Source organism: Streptopelia decaocto (genome assembly GCF_964273445.1).
Source record: "Streptopelia decaocto genome assembly, chromosome: 7".
NCBI classification, from domain to species: Eukaryota; Metazoa; Chordata; class Aves; order Columbiformes; family Columbidae; genus Streptopelia; species Streptopelia decaocto.
Genome location: NC_138661.1, coordinates 23,519,340 through 23,545,892, shown reverse-complemented (window position 1 = coordinate 23,545,892; position 26,553 = coordinate 23,519,340). Strand labels below are relative to the sequence as shown.

Sequence of the window (26,553 nt, the reverse complement as noted above, 5' to 3'; positions counted from 1 at the left end):
ATTGTGTGTGCAAAAGCCAAGCAAGATCTCTGTTTTATCTGAAGCAATTTTCCTGCATCACACAAACCTTCCTTGTGCTGTGAAAATCTTTCCTGCTATCAGCTCTTTTTAATTTATTTCCCTGCCTTGTTAGTATGCAGCACTGTAATTGCATATTCTGTTCTATATAGATTTCAATATGTAGAGTTTAAGGAACTACAGGATTTAGGTCCCATATGTGCTGCCCATATACCCTTGATTATCAGAGAGGAGCATAAGAAGTGATGGATCAATAGTTCAGAATAACTTTGGAAGCAAATTTTAATATTTTTTTTTCTTCTTTCCTGTGCTATTATAAAATTATAAGACACAGGAAAAAAAAAGCAAAAGAAAGAGAAAACAATTTTCAAGCAAATATTCTATTGTGAAAATCAAATATAATACGGTGGCATTGGATTTATGGGTTTACGGCCACCATTTCTGTCCCCCTCTGTTTTGCTTTCCAGCCATTATCCAGCTGCCTTTCTTTAAAGGAGCCATTCTTTATTGGAAATTAAGATTTTATGCATCTCAAATAAAAATATAATTATCCCACTTTCTACTGCCTAGGTCAAAGGCAGAGAGAAGTTGTAAGGATGAGAGGCAAAGGCCGTGAGCTGTTTCGTATTAGGTACTTTCAAGTGTTACAGTTACTGTAACAAGAGATCTGTGAACCAAATGCAAGACCCTTGACTTCTAGGGTACTCAAATGGCCTTCAGTCCAACTCTTGTCTGAGGGAACTGCACAGCACTGGGGTGCTGGGGATGGAGATAAGCAGCATTTTACATTCCAACCTGACCCTTGTTTAAGCACCTGTCTGGCTGTGAGGAATTAGGGTGTGGTTTGTAAACTCTTGGAATTAGAAAATCCAATTTAAACCAAGGCCAAAGCAGCTCTGCAGTCACAAGGCAATTATCTAATGCTTTTTGACTTGTAAGAAATGGATTGTATGTGTATGCCTGCACATAGGTGTTGAATGGGCTCTTTGAATTATTGGCTATTGTAGCAGTTCCCTTGTAGAGCTTTTTTCACAGTAACAGACCCCAGGCTGACATCTGGGCAAGACCGTGACATTTGTGGATGACCAGCAGTGCTGACCTAGGAACATTGCTCGGAGGGAAGTTATTGCCATCCAGGGAGCAGAGTGTGGGACTGGGAAGAGGGAGTTTATCTTACATCCATCGTGTGAGTTAGGTGACTCTTGACCTTTGGATTGAGTATTCCTATTGTATATTCTACCAAGTGCCCGACTGAAAAGCTTGCTCGTAACTCGTTTATTATCTGCTGGTTCAACCACCTCTTTGGCTGCTGCTGAATCCTCCCACTGGTATTCCCTTTTCCAAAGGCACTAGTCTTAGCCTGTCAAAGTTCTGGGATCAGTCTAAAGGGTGTTGCACTTGGATTAAAAAAATCCTATGTGGTTTATTTCTTCTGCCACATATCCAGGCTTTCAGCTTCTTCTAGGAACATTTGCTCTTGCGTGAATGGAATCAAGGTCATCGTGGGAAAAAGTAACCACGTGTCTGACTTCTCTTGGTGTTACAGTGTGACTCATTGACTTAATTTGACTACAGCATGTTGCTCAAGATAAATCTCTATGCAAAAAAGATTCCTCCCTCCCCTGTGCTGCTTGGGGGAAGATGTCTCATTGCTATAGAAAGGACAGAAGACGCTTAGCAAGGCTGAGAATGACATTTAGCAAGGCTTGCCATTCACCCAGTTATGCTTAGTTTGTATAGGAACTTGCTGTTCCTAAATCAGGTGATGCAAGCAATGGGAATTCCACCATATTCTATAGGAATACCTTCCTTTCAGTAGGTGTTTCTGTAGCAAAGGTATCCTAATTTGAAACTCACGTTTTCTTTTCTTCTTTATTTTTCTCTCTGCTTATAGAAAAAAAATAGTTAAATGACACTACAAAACATAAATTATGTACTGTTTTAGTAACTTTTGTGGAAGAATTGGACACAACCTGTTTGTTTTGGCTTTTAAGTAGACTTGTTTGTTTAGAATGGAATTGTGGAGGTTTGGTCGTGATAGTGGGGCTTGAACCATGTAAGGCTTTACTTATCTTATTTTTGCAACAAAACCAAATTTAAAAAGGAATGTTACTGTACTGAAATATATAAAACTTAAAATCCTCCGTAACACTAACAAAATAAATGACAGTCTTAAGCTGTCAAATGAGGAACAAACTACATATATTTTAGGCCCTCATGAGGGAGTTTTTTGGTGCATGTCAGAAAAGATGTTTTATACTGAGAAACTTTAGAAGACTTTTTGAATGGGTTTCAAACATGCTCTGTAAGAAATTTTACTTGTATCCTTCCTTCTGGCTCTTGGGAAATTTGAACAAATTTAACATTATAGTACTATGGCTGTTTGTTTTTCTAGCTCTACTCTGGCTGAATTTAAAATCTGTGTGATCAAACAGCCCTGTAGTACTACTACTTGGAGTGTTTGTATTTCATCTTTCCTTTAAAAATATACCCAGGTGCATAATGCTGCTCTCTGTTCTGGCAGAGATTCTTTTCTAATAACTTCTAACATTTACTTTGATTTTTTTTTTTCCTCTTTACTCCTCATGTGTATATGAATTGTAAACCTGGAGGTGATTTCCAGCTTTTGGGTCCGGGTGTGACCATGGGGTGCTCACTGGCTGCATGTGGGGCCAAGCCCAGGGTGAGCAGCCTTCTCTGTGTAGTTTGGTTTCCACCCAGCAGAAGCTCACTGGGTATAGAGAGGGCTGGAAGTGCTGTGTGCTCCAGCAAGGGCCAAGGGTTCTCTGTTGTGTGTGTAACACATGGCACCTCCCCTGTGGCTGCAGCTATGGTCCCAAGAAGACTGTTGTCCTTCCTGCTGCCTCCTGCCATTCTTTAATGCTCATTGTGATCAATATTAAATCTGTGTGCAAAGGGGTGTGTGTATAGTTATGTGTATATAAATATACAGTAATTCCTTGGTTAGTTCTCAAGTGTGATGGGTTTTCATATACACATCTTTCTCTACACAAGTGTGTATATATGAATACAGATATGTATATATACACACAAAAGCTGATGCTTTCCTCCTTGCTTTCCTTCTCAAATAAAGTATTTTCTCTTTGACTTGAAAATAAATAGGAGCTAATTTAACCCTTTTGTGGCTCAGAATTACATGGGTATAGCCTTTCCAACATGGTTTTGCTTATTACTTGGTTTCACTCCTTGAACCTTGCATTCATAAAAATGCAACTAATATCTCATTTCTGGGTTGATGTGTTTAGTTATGTGTAAAAGTGCCAGTAGGTAAAATTCCTACATTAGGGGAATAGAGGGAAGACTGAAGCAAGAAAAGTAGCAGACCAAAGTTGTTGGAAGTCTAAGTGAACAGAAGAATGGAGATTAATCTGTTCTGAAGGTAGGTATTATCTTCTTTCTTCTATACCTGACCCCTGGATGTTAGTGGTATCCTGGGTACATGGGCTATGCAATGTTTTCTCCTCTCTTTCAGGGTTAGGGAGGTCATCAGCTGCAGAACTTGAACGTGTGTCTTGCCATTTGCTGGGTCTGTTGTGTGTTTGTTTGTTTGTGGGGTTTTTTTGTGTTTTTTTTTCCCTCCTCTTTCCTTCTCTTTCCTCAGGGCTGGACCGATGAACATATTTTGGGATGGTTTGTGCTTTTATATAAGTGAAGTAAAATCTAATCTATGGTTTTTATTCATATTGAGTTAGCTCAGTGGCTTCTTGTGAGAGAATTTTGCTCATCGACTCCTCCCTATCCCTTCCAGCAAGAGGCAGTGCTGGAGGTGCCCACTGTAATTCACTGATTCACCTTCTCCCCACTCCTCTCTTATTTTGGTAGTTACCTTTATGGAGGAGTAAGCAGACAGGTAGCTACAAATTGCCAATGTAGGCAGCAAAAGTCAATAAGAAGGAAGGCAGGGAGTGAGACTGAGTAAGGCAGCTATAGATTTCTTTGCTTATTTCTTGTGAGTTTTTCAGAACTCGTGTGATTCACTCTTGTCAGATACTATTTTGAGCCAAGCAGAGATTAACACATTCCCATAGTGAATGAAAAAGGTTGTTTACATTCTTCCTTTTTTTTCCTTGAAACTCTTGAGCCTTCAGTTTCAGCAGATCCTCTAGTGATAAGGTATGAATGGGAGATGGCAGAGGTGGGAGAGCTCATCTCTGCTCTCCCTGCAATGAGATGTTCCTGGAAGTGTGTAAAACAGGGAAAGGCAAACAGACATCCTAAAAAGTGCATAAACCAGGGAAGAAAATGATTTTTTTGGTGCAACTGAACATGAAATGTTGGTAACAGGAGTGTCTGGACAAAGAAGAATTAATCTTAATATCCATGATAATTGTATTATTTTTTATACTGATTAGCATCTTGGAAGGGGATCTATAGAAGTCCCATTGTTTGCCCTTTAAAATGAAGCCTAGAGAAAAACACCGGTCAGTAACTTGTGTGGACTGATCCTGTCCTAACTCTGACATGGGCTGGATTAACCTTATGGACATTTTTTGTCCTTAATTCCCGAACATCTAATATCACTGCCTGTTTTAACTTTCTTAAAAAAAAAAAAAAAAATAAATCTGAATTTCTGAGAATTTATTTCACTGAAAGTTTTTTATTTGGATCTGACTTTTTTTTCTATTGTCTAGAATCTTTCTTGATCTGCGTGGTGTGATTTGCTGTGGATTGCTCATGTTAACTTGTTTTACAGAAAGTGAGGAGATGAAGAGAAATCAAGGTTTCCTTTATGCTTCTCAGTGTTGAAGATTTGGAAAATGAGAAAAATCAGCCTTTTATGTCATACTCACAGGAGCAATAAGATAAGCTGGAGGTGAAGAAGGTCTCTTCAGCCATCCTCACAGGGCAGGAAGCCCAGCAGCTTTTCTTGGAGTACTGGGCCTTTAGGGATAGGCAGTGCCAAAGAGCACTAGGGTAACACAGTTGTGCAGGAAAATTGGCTCGTTGCTTTGCTCCTGCCCAATTGGATTACCTGCTTACTCATCCATTCTCCTGAGCAGATGTCAGAGCAAGGAGGTGACAGAGGAATTCATTAATACTGCAGGAGGTCAGTAAGCTTGCACAGGAGAAGCTGAAAGGAATAAGAGATCCTCTGTGTGAGGATGTAGAGACATGTGTCTGTCTCTAGCCTCCCCCGGGCCCAGTGAAATTTGCTTTTAGCAGCAATTAGAGCAAGCCTGCTCTCTCTATGGAGAGCACTGGCATTGCTCTCTCCTCTGCTGCGGGATTGTGTGGCTGACAGCTTGCATCACCACAAGAGCTTGACAAGAGAGCAGGGAACCAGAGGCAATGTGTGTCGTGTAGGTGCCTCAAAGGTGTTCATTTTAGAGTTGCAAGACAAGCGGTTGCTTGTAGAGAGCAAAAGTGTTAATTCTCCCAATGGGGAGGGAGGAAGATGTATTCCTGTAGGGACTGACATCTGCTACAGCTAATGCAAAGAGGCACCTGCTACAAGGAGGAAGTCTTCCTCTGCCATTCCGTCTCTGAGCAGTGAGGAAGTGCAAGCTCTGTACAGCTAGGCAAAACTTGAATTTTACAGAGAGCTAGTGTGGATGTTTGGGATGGAGTGCTGATCTCTCTGGCTACCCAAACAACTCGTGAGATTAATGGGGTTATCCCTGGGCTGTGAGACTGAATGTGTTGCCTTTTTGTGTGTGTGTGTCTCCCTGTGGCATGGTCTCTGGGAAGAAGACAGTGTCATTAGTTCAGTCTTCTGAGTCCTTTATGTGGTACTGCCAGTTTCTTATTTACAGTGGCAACAGAATGAGAAATCTGTTTTGACTGTCTTCCAATGGATTTCAGCCCAGAACTTTACTAGTGAACCATCTCCTCTTTCTAGGGAAGGGGATATGTCTAGAGAGGGTATATATTACACTGCTTCAGGAAATTTTTTCCCTTAGCCATATCACCAGAGGATATTTAGCTGCCAGATACTGTGGGTGAAGAAGGGGACTGCTTGTTGGAAGACCTTTAAGGGAATTCTAAGTACTGCAAAATGTTTTGATGAAGTTGCTGAAGACTTGGAAGGATGTAGTGAGATGTAATAATAGGAAACTGAGCTCAGCAATATACATTTAAATGTATATGCAAGCCATGGGACCTGTTATGTTATTGGGGAATATGCTGCTTACTCCACCTGAAACTGGACTGAAATAACTGGCAAAGCCAACAAGAGTAGGTCAGAGGGGCTGGTACTGGGAGTGTTGGATAAGTGGTCAAGTAGATCTTCTCTGATTATTTACATGGGCCTAGTGGTTGTATAAAGTGCTCCACTGAATTACCCAGAGCATTCCTATGTTACAAGTCAGTGTTGATTCCAGTGCTCAGGTAGGATGGGTCTAAAGGGGTGCTGCTTTGAGAATGTTGATTGAGTTGGTGAACGTGTATGCCATGCTAAGCAGCAAGGGTCAGAGGAATAAACAGCAAACAAACTAGTTGAGGACTTAAAGGCAATATAAGCCACATCTATGCAGTGTTGCTCCTTGTAAGAGCCAGCTAACTGGGATCAAAAGAGATCTAGCCCAGGTAGAAGATGACAGCACAGCTGCAAGCTCTTTCCCAGCTCAGTATCTTCACAAGATATGCTATGCCATGCAGAAGTCCCATTCTGTTCAGAGATAATTCAGGACTCTCCATGGTGTTCCAGTGCATGCAGTAGCCATGCCTGTTAATGTCACACTAGGAAGAGCCCAGGTAAGCAATAAATGGCCATGAATTGTGAGCATCTACCTGCATGCACATGTGTGGAGTCAGAGCATGTTTTGCAGACCAGAGCTAGCTTCCCATTCAGTTCTGCACTGGTGAGAGTTTTTTTTCCAGAGAATGAAAGATTGGAGAGAGGGAACTGAAGTTTGGATACTGCTTTTGTGGTAGCCAACTAGATAAATTTATGTGAGTTTAAGCTGTATGTTGAGGAATGAGATATCTAGCCCTCTTCTTGAGGCATCAGTAGCTCAACCAGGCAAAACACATTGTTCAGGAGCTGTCAGAAGGAATAATTTAGCCCCTGTTCTTCCTTCCCCAACAACACTCATTTAGCCTGTGCATCGAATTCAGATAGGAGGGCAAGTCACACTCCATCAACTCTTTTAAAACACTTCTAATACATATTTTAAGCAACAATGTTTATTTTATTGCTGAGTTACCATTTTCCAGTAGTTGCTGATTTATGTTCTCTGTTTTTGGTTGCCTCGGTGGAGCTGGATGGTACATAGACATCTGTACCTAAGCTGGGTGTGCCCATCCTTTAGGTACATAAAGACCTTGTGTTTCCCAGGAACGAGGTATCATACCAGTTCAATGCCTGAGAAATAAACTCAAGATGGGAACCTTTCATTACACTGCCTGGGGGACCAGATGGAGCAAATGATGAGACAAGTTTAAATGACTAAGTGTGTGCAGCCTGGCTAAGCATTGACTGAGAGTGGGCATGCCAGCTCTGCCAGGTACTTCAAGGGCACTCACACGAACCAGTCTGTCATGCTTTTTGAGCAGCATTCCTTGTCAGGAAGCAGGGATGGTACCTACTGTGGAATTGGGAAAGCAGGAGATGTGCTGTTGCCTATGTGCCCTTTAGGAACACAACCTGGTGTCTGAAGCACCCCAGCAGCTTTGCTGCTCTTTCTGAGTGAATGTGACAGTAAGAGCTTATCAACATAGCAGGTCTTCACTTTTTTTGGAGGTGCTCATGCTATAGCAACTAGGCCATTACTACTGCTTGCCTGCACAGGCAAAACCAGGTACTGCTGCTTTCTGTGAGGCTGAAGTATTTTGCCCATTTAAAAGTGAGGGAATTATTGTGCCCGCCTTCTATACACGAGCTGCTCAGCTGTTGGGGGAGATTCTGCTCCTCTACTCTGGTGAGGCCACACCTGAGTCCTGTGTCTACCTCTGGAGCCCTCAGTACAGGAGAGACATGGACCTGTTGGAGAGGGTCCAGAGGAGGGCCATGAAAATGATCAAAGACCCCTGTAACACCTCTGCTACAAGAAAAGACTGACTGAAAAAACACCACCACTTTGTAGTTATTCTTCCATGCAGAAATGCTTGTGTTGTAGTACTGATGAAGGCTGGACTTGCCCATATCTTGAAGTACTGGTCTTGGGCTTCAAGTGTCATTCCCTTAAGGTCAGTGCAGCTTCCTTTCTTGGTGTTCAGTGCCTGCCAGACCAGATGCCTGTGGAGCACAGTGGCACTCCAGGGGCCAGGCACAGCCCTGATGCCTGTGAGTGGAGTCTGCTGCACGTGGGACTGCATGTGACTGGGATCACGGCTCCCTGGGGCAGCTGGCTCTCACGTCTGCATGGTTTTCTTGGGTGTCTCACAGCCTGCACAACAGGCTGTATTGGAGACTAGAGCCCCTTATCTAATATAAATACAGGAATGACTCCTTTTATGCCTACAAGCTGTACCAAGAACCGGCCTCCATCTCTGCAGGACACTCCTGGCTTCCTGTGCAGGGTGGGGTGTGTGCTGCTGCAGGATGTCTCCAAAATATGAGGTGTCCCCTGTAGAAGGGCCTTTTGTGTGAATCCGGGGTTAAGAACCGGGAGGGAAGAAAGCCCTGAAAAGCTACTGTATTATGAAGTTCTGAGGAAAGGATTGGGAAGGAAATTGCTATTGTATGGATTAAATGAGGGGAAAAAAACATTCCCTCCACTACTGTATTTGAACTTCTTTATGCTTCAGAGTTCTTTCTTGTATTGAAATAAGGTGGGTGTGATAACTCTATTTTCCTCTGTATGTTGGTTAACAACTTATCACTGTATCATAGCTATTAGATTAACCTCTGCTCACCACGGAGACCTGAGAATTGCTCCATAGACCCCTGAGATGTTAAAAGAAATAATAAGCTACTTCTAGAGCCCAACTAGGGAAGTACAGTCTCAGGGCTCCACCAGTTAAGCAGACATTACAAAGATAAACCATTGAACCAAATGATAAGATGTTAAAGTCTGATCCTTAGACAACTTGTGTGCCTGGGAGCTGAGCAACAAGAGCCATTTAGTACTTTACTGCTACATCAAGGAAGGAAATCAGAGACCGGCCCTGGCACAAGGGAAAAATCAGCTCAAGGGAAGATATCAATTTATTATTGAATAAATGAAAAGATCACAGTACTCATTGCAACTATGTCTTAGTGGACTTACCACAATTATTGTTAAGTATCTTTAATCTTGAAGAATCCTGAAGTGCTTTCATAATTGTGTGGACAGGAGGATTTATTTAGCTTGCAACTGATGTTTTGTCATTTAACAGCACACTAATTCAACTTATGCAGTGAAGAACAGGAATGAAGAAAAAATTCCCATCAGATTAAAACTTCAAAGGAAACAATTACAGATGTCGGAAAGCAGCCAGGATATCTGAACTAAATTTGTTGCTCATGACATCTTTAAAAAACATGTTGGAAAAGCCCTCACTTTTCATCTGTTTTGGGAGTGTCCTCTCCAGTGACACCACAGCCTCTAGCAATTGCAGTCAGTATAGCTTAAGGTTAGAGAACTGACTAATATCAAGTTACCTCATTTGCTTACTGCAGCAGAGTGTTTTCCATGCAAAGGTATTTATTACTGATTGAGAGGGAAATGCTTGTAGGAATTTTCATCTCTTTCTGCAGAAACCTGAGCTCTGGAAGTTACCCATCCAAGAAAAATGTTAACAGCTGTAGCCAGTATTTCACCCCAACTGGGTGAAGTAAGCTGTTTACCTATTCTGTTCTGAGTGCTATCCTGTTTCACTGAAGTCTGTGTAACTCAAATGGGAGAAATAATCTATGTCTAAATTAATTCAGCAAGGAAACCTAGAACAGCAAAAAGAGATGGCATTTGTTGCACACAAACATGGCAAGTATGTTAGTTGGTAGAAGGGAGTGGGATGCCATCCAGAGGGACCTGGACAAGCTTGAGAAGTGGGCCTGTGCAAACCTCATGAGGTTTGGCAAGGGCAAGTGCAAGGTCCTGCACATGGGTCAGGGCAACCCCTGGTATCAATACAGGCTGAGAGATGAAGGAATTGAGAGCAGTCCTGGGGAAAAGGACTTGGTGATACTGGTGGATGAAAAGCTGGACATGAGCTGTCAATGTGTACTTGCAGCCTGGAAGGCAAATTGTATCTTGAGCTGCATTGAAAGGAGCATGGCCAGCAGATTGAGGGAGGTGATTCTGCTCCTTTGCTCTGTTGAGACCCCACCTGGAGTACTGTTTTCATCTCTGGAGTCCTCAGCAGAGGAAAGGCAGGGACCAGTTGTGGAGGGTCCAGAGGAGGCCACAAGGGTGATCAGAAGGATGGAACAGCTCTGCTGTAAGAACAAGCTGAGAAAGTTGAGGTTGTTCAGCCTGGAGAAGACTCTGGGGAGACCTTATTGTGGCCTTTCAGTACTCAAAATGGTCCTATAAGAAAGATTGGGACAGACATTTTAGCAGAGCCTGTTGCAATAGGACAAGGGGTAATGGTTTTAAACTAAAAGAGGGGAGATTCATGCCAGGCATGAGGAAGAAATATTTTACCACGAATACTGGCCCAGGTTTCCCAGAGAGGTGGTAGATGCCTCATCCCTGGAGACATTCAAGGCCAGGCTGGATGGGGCTCTGAGCAACCTGATGTAGTTGAAGATGTCCCTGCTCATTGCAGGGATTTGGACTGGATGACCTTTGAAGGTTCCTTCCAGCCCAAACTATTCTATAATTATAATAAAGATCTGATGAGGATGTTCTTTGGAGGGAGGGGTTTCTACTGACCAATTGTTGTATGAGGGTAGATTTTTTTTTTTTTTAAAATTATTTGGAACCACTGAAGGGATGTTGAGATTTATAGGTGAAGCTTGAGGGGCGAGTGATTGGTCTGTGGTCCCATGGAGAGTCCATATTTGAAGCCACCATGTCGCCTCTGGCTCCTCAGACTTCTGCTCTTGAAAATTGATGGTGCCTCCCACATTCGTGCCTTGCAGACTGGTGCAAACGGCACATTTGTAGTTTAGTCTTTAAAAAGAAAAATGCAAGGTGGAACAAAAATCCTTTGTCAGCAACATTTTCAGATTTCACTAGGAGGAATCACATTGCTCTCAACTTTGATGGTGACTGTAGCTTTATTTTGAGATGTGCTAAACATCTCTGCCAATCACATGGTAATTCACAGTCAGATCCAGCAGCAGCACCATACCAGAAGCTTGTCAGATAATCTCCTTTAAAGCATTACCTGCCTGTGATGAGGTCTCCAGTCTGTTCTGTTTCGTTCCTTTTGTAATAAAATCTGGCATTCCTGAGGCAGTTGTGCTGTGGTCAAGATCCAATTGTTTTTCATAAAATGTTTAAATGTGATAATTTCTAATCTGCATATTATATTAACATATGGAAAGACAGCAAACAAGCTGCCAGGAGTTTTCTGGGATTTCTTCCATCCTTAGACTGACAGGGCTTGTTAAATCAGATCTGTAATGGCAACAGACGTGGGTTTGCATTGACACACTTTACTTTCCTAAGGAATAACAAACAGGCAGCAATGTCATACATGCTGATTCCAAAAGGGAGCTTTCAAGGCCAACCTCCAGGGCTCCCTTATTTGTGGTTGATGAAGTTCTAAGGGTAGACACAGCCCCACAGTTGCTGTTCTAGTGAGAGCTGCCACCACCAGCATGCAGGAAGCTGCCTTGAAGTTTGTTTTGGATCGTTCTCATGCAGAAGCCTATGTAATGGGCCCTTTGTCAGTGTGCATCTCCTGCTTTCCTCTTGTCTTTTTTTCAGTGCTCCTCTTCTGTCATGTTGTCTTGCTTTTATTTGGGATTATGAAATAACCTGACTGTTGAGCTGTGATGTGACTCAAATGATCTTACACAATCAGATTGCTAGCTGGCCAGTGGGGCTTTGCTGCAAATCATGAGATCCAGGTCATTGTAACCCCCTCTTACATACCTGTTCCTTCATGCAGCATGTCAAGAATACACGCTGAGTTTAACTGGACTATAGAATTTTCTATAGAAAGAACTTTTGCCCCAATTTGCAACTGAAGCACTGTGTGACACTTCCATAGGTCATTGTCAACGTGCGTATCTATTCCGCAGTTGCCTTAAACAGTGTTCTGCCAGTGGCCAGAAATCTCTGTAAAGGCTGATCCTATGCCACTGCTTACCACAGAGACGTAGAAATGGAGGTGGAGTCCAATGCTCACGGTGCCTCATAATGAATGATGAGATTCAGCAATACACAGGCAACTGCAAAATAAACGATGAGGAAGGATGAAACAAACCAAATAAGGTAGCTTGTGCTAATGTCAACCATCCATATTCGCAGCTACTTTGTATGATGCCTATTTGGTGTATAAAATATAATGATAAATAGTTCACGTGACTTTCTGCATCACAGGTGAAGTCCTGCCCCACTGGCCTCATTGGGAATTTTGCTTTCAAAGCGATGTCCTTAGCTAAGTCATTCCAGCTCACTTTTTCATAAATGGTAAAATCTCGAGCACGGAGTTTATCTGCCTGTTGATGCATGTTGTAGAAATTCTAGAAACCCCAACATCCATGATAGAAATGTGTGTAGGTTCTGCAGAGGCCACTGAGGTAGGTGTTCTTCAGTTGCAAAAGCAATTTTGCTGGCTAAGCCTGTGGTCTCAGGCAAGTCACTTGACTCCTGTGTGTATTGTGGGAGTCACGACAATGACAGTCTGAGAGGAAATATAGGGGGCAGGAAGGTGCAAATTATGGCTGTATTAACAAAAATGACTTGCATCTTATGTTATTTACCTATTCAAAGTACTCAACAAACCTTACAATCCATATAGAGGAATCTGTATAATCAATTGCATGTATTAGTGTTAGATTCATTTTATATAGTTGAGTACACTTACAAAGGAGAAAAAAACATATATTTGAGGAATCATAGAAAAATCTTTTGTAGCTAAACCATTATTATTTGTACTGATACGTGGCTGCAATACCAAAGTTACATTTAGAGTTGTATAAACAGGCAAATGGTTCTTTAAAGTGAACTCCTTTCTGTGAATATAGAGTTCTTCCTATCATTTGATTATGAGAAATTTCATGAGTGTGAGCAAAAATAACCTTGTTTTTTTAGTGATAAAGTATTGAGAACTGTCATGGTTTGGATAAGCTCAGAGGATGGATGTTTCCTATATTCCTGACTGTCTGCTCTGTGGCCATCTCAACTGGCCACCGAGTCTAAGTTGACTTTTGACAAAAAAAAATATCTTGCTTCCAACATTGGGGAATGAATCCTAAGGAGTTTGCAAAGAAAGTGAGAGAAGTCCTGTGGTTATTGCTTTGATTTGTTTCTGAGAAAATGAGTTTCTGGAAGCATTTTTCAAGAACTGGAGACATTGCCAGTCATTTACCATTTAGAGAAATAGGTTGACTAGTTTCTCTACTGTTGAAACTTTTCCACAGATGAGACAAATCTTCTTTTCCTCCTTGCAAACAGTTATTTTAGCCATAGAGAAACACTGTACTTTATTTCCAGGATGATATTTACTCTGCAGAAGGAATAAATATATAAAAGATAAAAATTGAGAATAGGAAGATATACGGTAGGGTGATACATGGTAGACAAATCCGACAATGTTGTGAAAGAAATAACATGTTAACACTGAGATCAAGATGTGGTTGCAGGAGGAGTCATAATTTTGAAATCCTTTGCTTGGATGCGATTAAAATCTTGACAATAATTAATATTGTGTTGGGGTTCTGTTTGGCCCATTTTCCCATGTACTTTGTTTTAGAGAAAACGTGGATCATACAATTCAAAGTTGCCTGTTCTCACTTCTAATAAAAGTTTCAGTTTTGTGTATACTAAAAGCTCCCAGCTCCACTGCTCTGCCTTTATCTCACGGCTTATTGTGTGAGAAGGTGGATGTTATATGGCTGTTTCAGGTTAGGGTTTTACAACAGTGCAGGATTCTCTTTGCACTGTTATCAAAGATAACGCAGGCTCAAGATAACTTGACATATATGTGCTCTGGTGGCTAAACACAGTGGTTGTGTGTATTTTGCGAATATTCATATGCACATGGGGTTTGGTTTTGAGTTGTGTGCCTCATTTTTTGCATTGAAAAAACATCAAAAATGTTTTCACTCATTTTGTACTTAAAAAAAAAAAAAGTTGAATGATTACTCAAAAGCAGTTTTTTCCTAGAGAATTATAAGCATATGAAAAACAGGAATTTATCCACACTAGCTATTATCTAATTTCTTCAGAGGGTTTAGAGGAATTCTGTTTCCATTTCTAAGTCAAATTATGCAGAGGAGAGCTTGAAAGTAAACTCTTCCCTTTACAAATTTTTTTTGCATTTTGATAAACTTTTCCAAGGGAAGAGAGAGAAATCCTGTTACTACCACTTTCTAAAGGGAGTCTTGACAAGGCAAATATTTGTGAGGATAGAGTCCTCTGCTTGGAAATGAGCTGAGCTTTTCTGTGGTTGTTTCTGCACCTTTTGATCTAAATGCTTATTTGAGAGTCTCTCTTCCTCCTTTCTCTCTGTTGTCTGGCAGACTTAGAGGATCCAGAACTATTCTTGCCTAGTGAAATGATCCCTCCTTATCCTCACCACACTGGCAGGCTTAAAGATCACACAAAATACTTCCCGTCCTGCATCCTGAAGACAATGTGAAAAGCAAGTATCTTGTACCATGACCTTCTGTCACAGCCAGGACCTAGGAATACACTCAGCCTGAACTAAGCAAGTGGCCCCAGCAGAAAAGCTGCTTACATACTAGCAGGAGCACAGTTTGCTGAGAGTCTAGACCTTATTCAGTTGTTGGGTACAAAAGAGCCTAATGCATATCCAGGGTGAGATGCAGATCACTAGTTGTGTCTTAGTTGCACTGGTAGTGCAGGGTGGGGAGGTTTTTTTTCTCTTGTGCCAGGGATTTTTATCTCCAGTATGAAACATTGGTGTCCAACATGAGTGCCAGTGTTGAGGCAGTGAGAGACTGTTTTCCAGATGGGTCAAGGTGGTAACAGTACTGGGAAAGAAAACAACAACATTGGGTGGTTATTTTGAGCAGCATTGAGGAAGGGAAATTTATTTTTTTTTAATTGGTCCACTAGATGTGACTTGGAGTCCAAACACTTGGGGATTTTGTTCAGGTCTATAACTAACAGTGCATCTTGAGAGAAGCTTTTCCTTTGTCTTTCTGTATCCCTTCCCCTAGCACAGGGACAACAGTTGCGTAAGACACTTAGGCCATTCAGTTTTGCAATCACGTCACTGTTTTTCCACCAGTGCAACTGCTAAAAGCATTAGACTAGCATACTACATACTAGCTTACTAGCATGAGAATGAAGTAATGCTCTGATGATTCAGGCCATTAAGGTTTTAAGCTTTCTGTAAAAACAGTAAGTATGGCGATTATCTGAGGATTGGATCTGGACACTGAATAAAATGCAAATGTAACATCCAGGCAGTATATCTGGATGTTTTCTTCAGGGAATGGGGAGCCAGAGAGCAGGATACAGGGAGAGTACTTGTGATTTGATTTTTAGCCTTGAATATTATGTCTCTCTGAACCCACTTTGCAGAAACTTCTTAAAAATAATACTCTGTTCATTGCTACTCTTGCTCATTTTCGGTTTATATTATTGTAGGCTCATGTAGCTTGGTGTACCAAACTGATTGTGTTGATCTTCTGAATGCTGTAAATATCATGACTTTATCACTATCTAGGACAGAAGTTCGCTCCTCTGCCCATGATGATATATTGGATAATTAATTACACGTTTATGCCCTTTACTTCTGGAAATAGCTGTGTGCAGTATGCTGAGAAGCATATTACCATGTGATGAGAGTCACTGTGTCTTTGTTTAGGAGGGGAACAAGGCACCAAGATGTAATAGTGCTTCCCTGTGTGCCTAGCGAGGTAGTGGTTCAAGTCAGTGGCCATAAATTGTGTTTTAAATGCCTTGTAATGCCTTCTCTGAATAATAATTTTGAGGCTATTTAGATTTAAGATTAAGAGGAGCACCCTTCAGATGCAGGAGGGTGTTATCTCATTTGTGCACAGGCTTCAGGAGGTGGTATGACCCGAGAGATAAAGCTGCAGGCTATTCCCTGAGGCCTGTGCTCTTTGGGCTCCCTTATTTCAGAGTGCTGGGGGTTGAGAGACTGACAGCAAGGTGCCTGGGACTGGAGGATGGCGCTTCCCTACAAGCAGCAATGCTTAAAAGAAATCAGCTGGTGTGGGCGGTGGGAGGAGGGCAAGGGGCAGCGCCAGGCAGAGCTGCTGCGGGCTGAGGCGCCTGGCAGGCCTTCTGGGCCTGCTTATGACAGAGCTCGCATCTCATTTGCTATACAGCATCAGCTTCACCCCGTTATGCTTTTTGGTAAATCACAGAAAATGCAGGGTATGTGTCAATTAATGAACTAAAGCTTTTGATGTTCAGAGATGCATGTGTAGTGTATACGGCTGTTTGTTTTGGTACCATTTCCACCTGCGGGAGGCTCTGGTTGGAAGAAGACAGATTCCTTTGAAACACTTCTTGCTTTGTAATCTGATTAATGGTGTATTTAATTGCTCCTGGGAAGCAAAGGCCTCGAGTGGAGACTGTCAGAAAAGCTAGGTTACGCATATCAAGTCTTAAGTCTTTATAGAACTAAAAAAAAAAAAAAAAATAAAATAGTGGTGTTTCCTCTGATGTGTGGGTGGGAGAGGTACATACCTTTGGGGAAAATCCTGAATTCTCTTCTCTGCTATTTCCCATTTTTTAAAGTCTTGCCTGCTGTCTCAACATCACATAACATGGTCAGTTGAGTCTAAATTGATGGTGCGATTCCTGTTTTGTGTGGTGTGTGTGTGTTTTTTTTTTTTCTTTTTATATTCAATCTCTACTTCCTTAGAAGAAGCTACAGTATTTGCTGCCTCTTGAAAATCCTTTTGCAGTTACTCCATTGAATTGGATTTGTTTGTGTTCTATGCTGCAGCAGGAATAACCAGAGGACAGACTTTGCTGGCTGTGAGTGCTTTGCAGTTTGCGGAGACCTGTGTCAGCGTCAAGAAGTGAAAAAGGTTTCTAGTGCTTTGTAGTCAGTATGTCTATGCTTGATCCCCCAAATGAACCTTATTTGTCCAGTTCTCCAGAAAGGAGAGGGAATGTTTTCCATCTTTGCTTATACAGGCTTCTGGCTGTTAATTTTTTCATCTTTCTCTGGAGCAGTGCAGATTAGATTCAGTCAGAGATAGCCTTGTAGGCTGTTCTGGGCCTGTTGGCTCTCCCATTGTCATTGCGTTATCACAGATGCTGGATTGCATGTCCCATTTACAATGTCAGGATTAAAGCAATTGCCAGACTTGGGGTGAGAAAATTGAATTTATTTTGGTCAGATTGTCAGGCTTTGTTTTCCTGATCACGTTCCACTGTGGAAATGGGCATGGTTTGTTTCAGGAAATTGTAGGAGGCTTCTCTCTAATGTATTCTCTGCTGAAGTGAGGCAGAATTGTGGAGATGTCCTCAGTCTTTGCTGTTCTTGCATATTACAGTGACAGGCTGTGGTTTTTCTGCAAGTGATGTTAGCTCTACGGTGTTAGTGTCCTGTGGCTTGGGATGTTTGAGCATGGGTGGAATAAGTGTCCTGGGAAGCCTGAGCTACATTCGAAATGTATGGTTGAATGCAATGCAGAACTTGGACTCAGTGACTCAGGTGAAAGCTTCCAAACCTGTGCTACATTATTCCTAAAACAATGAGGACGATTGTTCATGTCTGTCTGAATCTTAACTTGTTTAAGCATTTCTAGTTCCATGTTTGTCTCTTGTCATTTTTCAGTTTCTTGAACCAATGAAAATGTTAGTTAATTCTTCCTGCTGGAATGTGCAGTAGGAATTTAACCTTTCCCTTTTGCTGTGTTCCCAATGCAATGGTATCTGAGCTAGTTTGAGAGGGTTCAAAGCCTAGCTTTTTTTCCTGCTTTTCATGCCTCTGACTTGCCCTGGGGAAGTTGCCTGAAATTATATTTTTCCTTGGCCTTTGAAATGAATGTTGGGGCTGGTGCTGTGTGTGTATGAACACTTGTGTGCATGTGTGTTGGCATGTTGGCTTGGAGGAGAGAGTGAAGCCCAGTGACAGGGTATGTGGACTCTGGCTGCACTTTGTAGTCCTGTGTTGTAGACCTCTAATAATGATGCAACCTCCAGCCCACTCTCCATGGAGTCATAAGCAGGCATTTAATAATATTTTTGCTTTCAGTAGTCACCTTCCTGAAGTTTTTTCTACGGTTGAATATTTGCATTGTATCAGGGATGATTTTCTACGGTATTCGGTATGATGCCAATGGTGCAAAACATTCAAAAGCTGGTGTCTGTTGCTTTTGAATGACAAAGCACCAGTGGAGCAGGATTTCTAAAGAAGTGGAGAGCTGCAGGTACACTGGTCACAGGAGGCTTCGGAAGTGGCCTTGTAGACACTTGGGCCTATGTTGGTGTTGACTGAAAGTGCCTGTGGGGTATAGTCAGTGGTGGATTTTGGGATTATCCTTTGGAGGCAGGTATATATGCCTCATAGGACTCTTTGTATAATGTGTGCTGGAGAGCCTTGCTCAGGAGGCTTATAGCTACTCTGAGCTTTGAAATCAGCACTTCTTGGACCTGGAGAGACAGGACAGGAGCTGTTGGGATTCAGCCAGTAGGGAGTTTTCACTGCCACAGTATCTGATATGCTTCATTTGGGTACTTATTGGTTATGGGAAATCCAGTGTAAGATGTGAGAACTGGGAAATGTGGAGAGGGACTGGCAGAGTTCAGTACTAAGCCCAACACCCTCCACTGAAGAGCATGTGCCTGTGTGCACAGGGCTCTTTCTGCTGAGGCTTTATGAAATTGCTGAACTTCATTTTCCACTAGATTGAAAGCAAAGTCACTGTTGATTTTCTCAAAAAAATCTATTTGAAAGTGCAATTGCCTGGAATTACATGGTGGCACTGAGAGGCCAGACCTTGCTGTAAATAACTTTCTTCTCAGCCAAATACATTGAAGTCTGCTGTCTGCTGCTTCTTCTCTTTAGACAATTTCAATTGAAGGGAGGGTGGGTGGTTTTTTTTTTTGTATTTTTCTTTTATGCTTTTTTATTCTTGTGAAGAGTTGATTCTCATTTTCCTAGCTATCCTGCTCTTGCCAAATGAAGTAATTATGGTGGACTGGGCAGCTCCTAATTCACAGCAAAACTTTTCTGTGTTTTTGTAGCACAAGGCTGTATTAGGACTGATGTACCTTTGCCAGTAAATGTACCTGCCATCTGTATGCTGGTGCTTTCTCTGTCACTACCAAGCCAGTGGGCAATGGGAGCATGCAGGTTTTGGTGGTGGTTAGCATCTTCATGGCAGTGAGTGATGGCACTGTAGCAATGTGTGCTTGTGTTATTAAATGAAAGCTTAATACCATTCATACCACTGTATGTACACGTTTTTCAATTTAGTCTTCCTGAGCTGTGAGCTGGCCCTCCTACCTGAAGAATATTTTCTTTGCAGTCCTGATATATCCTTTATATTAAACTGCATATTCCCTATTGAAAGACCAAGTGCCAGTAACTGATGTGTCTTTGTATTTGAAGCCATTAGTCTTCAACAGCAGATCTTTAGCCTGGATCAGAAAGTGATCCCGTGTTCTCCTGTTGTGGTGGCTGAAGGGAAAGAGAGCTGTTTTGGCTGTCGGCACATGTACAGGGTCAAATTTGGCTTTCAAAAACGGTATTTGGATGGGAAAGGTAGACTTTTCTAGTGGAGAGCTTCATCTCTTATACTAACTTGCACTAACAATCAGTATTGCAAGGAAAGAGGGGAACAAAGTGTGTGAATGAAGCGAAAGGGGCACAGGTAGGGCTGAGTATTGGTGTACAGGGTAAGGGGTACATGGGGTGAAGGAAAAACGACCCAATGGAGGTGTGTGGCAGCAGGGGGGCTGTGCCTGTAAGGGTGGGGCAGAAATAGGTGCGAAAGCAGACTGAGGAGAGTGGGGGATTATTGCAAGGAGATATCTTGGTGTTGGTAAACTGAAGGTTTTAAGTATCTAAGAGGTTTGTTTTTCTCTTTAGCCACGGAGCGTGCTCTTTCTGGTTCAATGTTCCTTTTCCCTGCAAGCATATGCATCCATCGAATCTCAGCTTCACTGTTTCCTTTTTTTTTTTTTTTTAAGCTAGCTGATTCTTCATATTTACGAATTCTTTATTCCTGCAGTTTCCTGATCTTTCCCAATTTTTGACACTGTCCCTCCTACCCCCTTAAATTATGGTGCTCAGAATTAGTGTCTTTGAGACAGGAGTTGCTGTGGATTAATAATGGGAGGGTCTTTTGTGTGCCTTTGTCGTTTAGGTATGCATCACACATTGGCTTCTTTCTGCTTGTATTGCCCTACAGGTTCCTCATCTCTTTGGTCCCTCCTAGACCTCCATTAACCTTGAGTGTTTGTAATTCAGTGGGAAGCAAGCAGGTACACTGTGAACCTGATACACAGCTCCTCTGAAACTCAGTGTTAGCATTGCTTGCTCCCACAGAAATGCTGCTGGTGCTAGGCAAGCAGCATTGCCATTGTCCTCTGCAGACACGGCTGGCTTGCCAGAGCGCAAGGGAAAAGGGTTCAAGCAAATTCCAGCTCCTGGCCTTTGCTGTACAAAAAAGGGTCAGGGCCCAGAGCCAACTAGACTTGGTTTCATCAGGAAGGTGAGTCATCTAGTTTCCAAGAATAGCAGGGGAAAAGGAGAGACACAGCTGCAGGCGAGGTGGGAGTAGGCAGCAGTTCCAGTATGTTAATGAAGTTCTATCTGTGTGTAAAAATTCAGTCCACCTGCACTGTGCTTGCACTTTCCTTTCCCCATGAATCAGCTTGATCTCCACCTGCTGCTGCTGTACTGGCCTTGGGAGCCCCAAAGGACCAGGGTTCATTCAGGGGAACAAATGATGGGAAACTGTGATTTCTTGGCCTGGATGGTGCCCCAGCCTCCTGAGCTTTGCTCCCTTGGGAGTCCCTTGCCAGTGGTGCTCAGAAGTCTGGCAGTGGCACCATCTGGCATCAGACAAAGCAAGGCTTGGGTTTATATACATATACATATATATATGTATATTTTTTTTTCCACACAGCCAATTTTATAAAATTTCCAAATGACTTGCAACAGAAGAAGCTTCCTCCTTGACATCTTGCTCAGTAAAAGGTGGAGCCAGCTTTTCCTCTATGCCTGTGCATGCTGTTTGAGGGGTGGGCATGCAGATGGTTTTGCAGCTCACCGTGAAAGCAGGTTGAGAAGCATCCTAACCTGTGTTGCAGGTAAATGTCCCTTGCAAACAGCCAAGAACATCTGTGTTTAAGAATACCAGTTCCACTTTCCTTCCTGTTACAACCCTTGTCTCTCTGTATGGTTTTTATTGGGAATGGTGTTATTATCTGCAGCCTCCTGGACTTTCTTGTTAGGAAGGTCTTTTGTGCATTGGCATGGCAATTTTGCAGCTCTTGTGCACTGGAAAGACCAAATGTGCTGGAGTGGTTAGATTTCCCAGTTTGCAGTGCTTGAGAAGACTGATACAAGTGTCATGATGAGGCATTTTTCCACAGGCCTACAGAGAAGGTCTGGTTATGTGGTGGGCCTGTGGCACCAGGTTGCAAGGGAAGAATATGTTTTCCAGTAGCATGTCACTCAGTACCATGGTCCTTGCTTACCAGGTCAGTGTTGTGGCCTCGCTTCTTCCTGAGCTCATGTGCTGGTGGGCTATATGCTGGCTGGCAGGTCTGTTGAGGTAACCCAGCTGCTTCTGGCTTGTCAATAAAGTGGGAAAAGGAATAGGAATATTGGATTCTTGTACCCCTTCTAAAATATCTTTCTGTGGATATTTAAAAACAAAAAAATCAACCATCTCCCCAGCTGTACATTCTTACTTGTACAAGGATGTAGTCAAGTGAAGTAGGACCTAGCTCAGATGGTTTTACTGGGTGGATCCAGGTTTGTTCCTGGCACCATCACTGAAAACTCTCTCAGGCAAGCTGTTTAACCAAAATTTTGAATGCCTGATTTGAGACTTTGGACTAATGTCTATTCCCTCTCTATTAGCCCCATTTGATACAGCATAGTTCCATTCTCTTTTTCTGTTCCTTCCTGTACACTTCTGTTAGGTGCCTTAGTCATATGTCAGTGACAAGAAACCCAGAGTGAATTTCAAAATGAAGCTCTTGTGAGCCCTCTGGAAAATATCAGCCATCAGGTGTTCAAATTGTACTTTCCTCACATGCAAAAGGGGAGAGAGTTTTGCCATTCTTGCAGCTCACCTGCTTCCAGCTGAGCCAAGGGCAAAAAAATAGACCACACAGCATGGATTCTGGAAAGTGAACTTGATTATTTTTTTTTCTTAAATCTCTCATTCTTTATAATCTGCCATGTTAATAATAACACAGACTGATTTTTATTTTTAATATCTGATTCCTATCTTGACTGCATTCCCTTAACCTTTCCTCAGAGACTTTATTTTCTAAACCTTTGATGGATTTTACTGCCCTCCTGCTGATGTTTTTCATTTATTGGAGGAGAATAAAATAATTATAATAATAATAAAACCCACTGTTTTGCTGGAGGCAATTCACTGGTTGAGGTTTTCATGTGAACCCAGCCCTCTTAATCCTAGCAAACAGGATTCTCCTCCTAATCTCTAATCCCTGAGTACTTTAGCTATTAATCTTGAGAAGCATTTTCCCCTCCCTATCTGAGATTAACCTGAGAGTGGTTACCCATGGTTACTGGTGGGTTTTTTTATTTTTGCTTTTGCTTTCCCATGAGGTTTGGAGGCTCAGGGAGTTGAGTGCTTAATTCTGGGCCTTTCATCTTGGGTGCTTCAGTTTTTGGACCTTTGGACACCTTTTCCGTCTGACTGATCTGATGGATCCTTGTTCAGCAGGAAAAAATATAGGCAAAACATTATTGCTGGGCAGTTTTCACCTGCTTAAAGACAAGATCACCTGAATCTTTGCTTTTCTTTCAGTGGAATAGGGAGGCAGACCGTATTTTAGCTTCACAAAGGAGAAATTAAAAAAAAAATAGTGTGAAATGAAGGAACCATTAAGGTGTTTGGTGCTCTTCAGTCCTTCTCCTTTAGACAACCGTTTTCTTTCCCTATATTTGCTTTTGGGTGATTGTAATGTGAAAATCTGGTTTCTGCTACAATTTTTTTTTTCTTTCTGAATGTGTAAGCTTGTTCATTTATTTTCTGCATTGTGTTATTTACAAGCTTTGAGTGCTCTTTTCTGGCTTGCTCTTGGGGCTCTGCTTGTGGAGCTGGCCTGTCAGCTTGGGATTCCTGTTGCTGCTTGGGACTCCTGTTTGTATTCTGTGTTGACTGGGTCACACACACTACTCCCAAATCGGTATTTCTGGAGGTGTTGGGTGGGCTGCCCACTGCTAACTAATCTATAGGTGTTTGTGTGCTGAGTGGCATGCTATAATTATCATAGAGCTATATTTCTATTATCGTGGATCCAGAAGGATTTGTTCTAGTGTATCTTCTCCCCTGTCAAATTCATAACGTCTGCCCATGCCTGACTGTTCCTTGCAATGTATTTTGAGGAGAGCTGTTTCTGAATATATTCCTACTCCCCTAAATGTGGGCTCAAAGCTGCTTTTGAGACCAAACTTTCTTAACCTGCAAGAAAGCAGTTTTGTAAGCAAACCTGCAGTTCGTTGTTCTGAGAGCCCGGTCCGCAGTGTCAGCTTGCTTGCACACAGCTTTCCCATAAGGTCACCAGGGCCTGTCAAGGCAGTGGCCTTGGGCTTGGGCTGGAGAGAGGCGGTGCTGTGACCGTCATTGCTGGTGGGGCTGCTGAACAGCATGAGGTGTCCTGAGCGAGAGGGATGTGAGCCATTAACTGAGGACACTGTTCTGTTTCTCTCACCCACTGGTAAACACTGCCTGACTTTTTTCCAGCTCACATGTGTGTGTTATTTTGTGTTTGTTTTTTGTTTTTTGTTTTTTTTTTTGTTTGTTTCTGTGCTGAGATTTATCAAATAACTTATATTTTATCTTAACTCTTAACACAATTTACAGTGTAACAATCGTCTCTGGCTCCTGAGTCCTAGTTTGCCAGTCTGATCAATATAGCTGCTAGACATAGAAGTTAGCGCAACTGCTTCTGAAAGGTTTGTGGGGAATTTCTGTTGCCGTATGCTGTCAGAAGAGAAAAGGGAAGTCCTTGCTTTGTGCTGACCATGCAGGAAAGTGGAGTGTGAATGCAGAAGAAAAAGGGGCAACTTGGGAGGAAGACCCCTAGTTTTGGCATCCCAGGTAGCTGCGAAGTTGCGGGAAAAAGCAAAAGATGTAGAGAAGATCAAGGTACTACTTCATTACAGGGTAGGGTAAGGCTTTAAGCTTGTTCTGGTTTTGGCAATTTGACTTGAACATTCGGTGAAGTAAGCGTACATTTCTCCCTTCTTATCTCCTTGTCCCAGGTAAACATGTAAAATTCACTGTATATTTTAAAGCAAGAATTCAGGCTGGTAATAATTTATTCCTTTATGGCACACATAGTTCCAAAATGTTTTACAAAGCATTTATGCAGGAGTCATCTTATCATACCTGAAAGACCATGTCACCACCAAGTGGAAAGAACACACTGTGCACTGCAGCAATACAGAGGCAGAAGCAGCTTTCATTCGTTTTAAATGCTTGAGGACTTGAGTGCTTAAGCAGAAATGCAGAACCCATCTCCTGTAACATTATGATGCTCTCTAGCCCTGCGTGGAGGTGATTTGTAGCACCTTCTCAGAAGGAAGACGGCTCTCTCCTGAGTCACCTGCATCTTGTCCTGCACATACATACATACCCACATTATCTTCAGAGATCTGGTTTTGACTCAGTGTTTTGTCTCCTGAATATTTTTACTCTCTTAAAACAAAATGATGAAATAGAGTCTTTCCTAGTTTTAAGGATGCTTGTAATTTGTTTTTGGTGAGTGATGATTGGGAATTATGATGGAATTGAAATTTAGTTTGAGCAAGCAGGTTTTGTCTCCTGGTCATCTTCCCGAGGATGGACATACTATTATGTCATGTTTCCTGCAATTCTATTGCTGCTTTTCCCCTCTTTGGTGGTCTGGAACAGGAAACTTCTCTGTTCAGCTTGTTGCTCACTGTCAGAGCATGTGCAGGTGTATTTCCTGGTGTGATAAGGATACAGAACCCTAACAACCACATGTGACTGTCAGAGGGGTAAATGAACATTGGAAAGGAACCTGGGAAACCCTCTAAAAGCTGCTTTGTACTCCACTGTGTGATAAGTCAGGTGCCAACAAAAGGCTTAGAAGATGATGGGGTGTCTTTGCGTCTTCTCTGACAGAACCTGTGCAGCCCAGTGCTCTCCAGTAGAGCAGGTCACTGAGACAGAGCACAGAGGTATTAGTATTGTTTGTGCTGGGGCAGGTGTGTGATGCAGGACCTGTAACTTGAGTTTGTTAGCAGGCAGGAGAGGAACAATGTGTGCTGCCTGAAGATGTTAAACTGGTTGGATTCAAAACTGAGGGGTTTCCTATTCCCTTTGCTCTATTTTTGAATTGACTGTACTTTCTAGTTCTAATTGCTATTCATGAAGTGAATGCATTGCTGACTGTGGTGGGACTGTTTTCTGCAGTTTCATTCTACTGCCATGCAGCGTCTCTGTCCAGCTCTCTCTTGAAAGATCTTTGGGTCATGAAGAAGCATTAGCAATAATAGAACAGGGATATGACTGTGCAGTTTTGGCTGGGGTAAAGTTAATTTTCTCCATAGTAGCTAGTATGGGGCTACATTTTGAATTTGTGCTGGAAACACTGTTGATAGCACAGGGACTTTCTAGTTACTGCTGAGCAGGGCTTACACAGAAACAAGGCCTTTTCAGCTTCTCACCCCACCCCACCAGTGAGTAGGCTGGGGGTGCACAAGAAACTGGGAGGGGACACAGCTGGGACAGCTGTCCTCAGCTGACCAAGGGGATAGTCCATACCCTATAGCATCATCCTCAGCATATAAAACTTGGGGAGGGAGGAGGAAGGGGAAGAAGTTTGGAGTGATGCTGTTTGTCTTCCCAGATGAATATTACATGTGTTGGAGCCCTGCTGTCCTGGAAGTGGCTGAACACCTGCCTGCACAATGGGGAGCAGTGAATGAATTCTTTGTTTTACTTTGCTTGTGTGTGTGGCTTTTGCTTTACTTACTAACCTGTCTTTATCTCAACCCATGAGTTTTCTTACTTTTTCTCTTCTGATTTTTTCCCCATCCCACCAGGGCAGGGAATGAGCAAGTTGCTGTGTGGTGCTTAGTTGCTGGTTGGGGTTAAACCACAACAAGGACTTAACAAAGTGCTATTTCTTGCTATCAGACACACCCAAATTACTTGATCTGTCTCTCCTTGTCCTTTGCATTGGCTAAAGGAGTTTGTTTACCTTATGAAAAAAATAAAATAGTAAAAATAAAAGCATATTTATTCCATTTTAACTTTGCAGTTTTACAAGGAGTACACGGCAAGATGAATAGTCAAAGAAAGTAATTAAATCAACCTTCCCATATGTCCAT

The 26,553-nt window shown here is 42.3% G+C and overlaps 1 protein-coding gene across 1 annotated transcript in view; it reads left to right on the top strand.

Annotated features, from left to right (window-relative positions):
- The window catches only part of NRXN3 (neurexin 3), a gene marked incomplete at its 5' end in the record, with an annotated part of 972,314 nt that overhangs the window by 89,620 nt on the left and 856,141 nt on the right, over nucleotides 1-26,553 (top strand). The gene's annotated exons all lie outside the window — the stretch shown is intronic.